The sequence below is a fragment of the Salmo trutta genome, unplaced genomic scaffold (genome assembly GCF_901001165.1).
Source record: "Salmo trutta unplaced genomic scaffold, fSalTru1.1, whole genome shotgun sequence".
Classification (NCBI taxonomy): Eukaryota; Metazoa; Chordata; class Actinopteri; order Salmoniformes; family Salmonidae; genus Salmo; species Salmo trutta.
Window position 1 is genome coordinate 479,260 of NW_021822373.1, and position 1,875 is coordinate 481,134.

Below are 1,875 nucleotides of genomic sequence, written 5' to 3' on the forward strand. Positions count from 1 at the left end.
TTGATGCAGTTCACCATGTTACAGGGAAGTGTGATGGGGGAGTTTGGAATGCAGACTAGTTGATGCAGTTCACCATGTTACAGGGAAGTGTGATGGGGGGAGTTTGGAATGCAGACTAGTTGATGCAGTTCACCATGTTACAGGAAGTGTGATGGGGGAGTTTGGAATGCAGACAAGTTGATGCAGTTCACCATGTTACAGGAAGTGTGATGGGGGAGTTTGGAATGCAGACTAGTTGATGCAGTTCACTATGTTACAGGGAAGTGTGATGGGGGAGTTTGGAATGCAGACTAGTTGATGCAGTTCACCATGTTACAGGGAAGTGTGATGGGGGAGTTTGGAATGCAGACTAGTTGATGCAGTTCACCATGTTACAGGGAAGTGTGATGGGGGAGTTTGGAATACAGACTAGTTGATGTGGTTCACCATGTTACAGGGAAGTGTGATGGGGGAGTTTGGAATGCAGACTAGTTGATGCAGTTCACCTAACTTCCACATGGGGGAGACATTCTACATGTAGCACCTTTAGTGCTGAATGAAACAGGTTCAGGTACATTTACCACATATGAAACGTATACTAGTTGGCTGCTGCTACAGGCCTCCTTGTGCTGATGGGAAATATCTTGATGGAATCTGTCAAATGTTGGATAAAGTATCTGATGAAAACAGGAAAATGTATTTTTGGGGTGATTTGAATATTGACTGGTTTACCACCACCAACTGTCCACAGAGGAAAAAGCTTCTTTCTGTGGCCAATGGTGGTAACATAACCCAAGGTGACAATACCAACCAGAATGTTAACTAAGTCTGATACCATATCATCAACCTGTATTGATCATAACCCAAGGTGACAATACCAACCAGAATGTTAACTAAGTCTGATACCATATCATCAACCTGTATTGATCATAACCCAAGGTGACACTACCAACCAGAATGTTCACTAAGTCTGATACCACATCATCAACCTGTATTGATCATAACCCAAGGTGACAATACCAACCAGAATGTTCACTAAGTCTGATACCATATCATCAACCTGTATTGATCATAACCCAAGGTGACACTACCAACCAGAATGTTCACTAAGTCAGATACCATATCATCAACCTGTATTGATCATATTTTTACCAACATGGCTGAACATTATTCAAAAGCTGTATCAGTGGTGATCAGAACTTGGTGACACTCAAGAGAAAAACACAAATACCAAAGATCCTAAAGTAACCTACCCAAGGCCCTACAAGAGGTTCAGTCAGGACTCATATACCAAAGGCTGATCCTAAAGTAACCTACCCAAGGCCCTACAAGAGGTTCAGCCAGGACTCATTTGTGGATGAAGTTCAGAATGTGCGATGGCTGGAAGTGTGTAGTGAGGATGATCCTGAAAGGGCACAGAGTGTGTTTATGAAATGATTTATGAGTTTTGTTGATAAGCAAGGCCCCATTCAGAAAACAGACTGAGGTCAATCGATGCCCCAGGGATTGATGAGCTGAGAAATGTAACGGTTCAACGTAATGAAACCAAAAAGGTAGAGGACAGATCTGTCTGATGAGCAAAGTTATTGTAGATGAATACATCTAGTGACCAAGCTAGACCAGTTATTGTAAATGAATACATCTAGTGACCAAGCTAGACCAGTTATTGTAGATTAATACATCTAGTGACCAAGCTAGACCAGTTATTGTAGATTAATACATCTAGTGACCAAGCTAGACCAGTTATTGTAGATTAATACATCTAGTGACCAAGCTAGACCAGTTATTGTAAATGAATACATGTAGTGACCAAGCTAGACCAGTTATTGTAAATGAATACATCTGGTGACCAAGGTAAATAGAAAGGATATTATCATCACTAAATCAAGGCTGATG

The 1,875-nt window shown here is 41.3% G+C and overlaps 1 long non-coding RNA gene across 1 annotated transcript; it reads left to right on the top strand.

The window, feature by feature from the left end:
• Positions 1-441: 441 nt before the first annotated feature.
• On the top strand, positions 442-1,201 carry LOC115182024 (uncharacterized). Its single transcript, XR_003873598.1, has 2 exons — positions 442-776; positions 848-1,201. It is a non-coding gene; the product is annotated as an uncharacterized LOC115182024 (long non-coding RNA).
• The last annotated feature ends 674 nt before the right edge of the window (positions 1,202-1,875 follow it).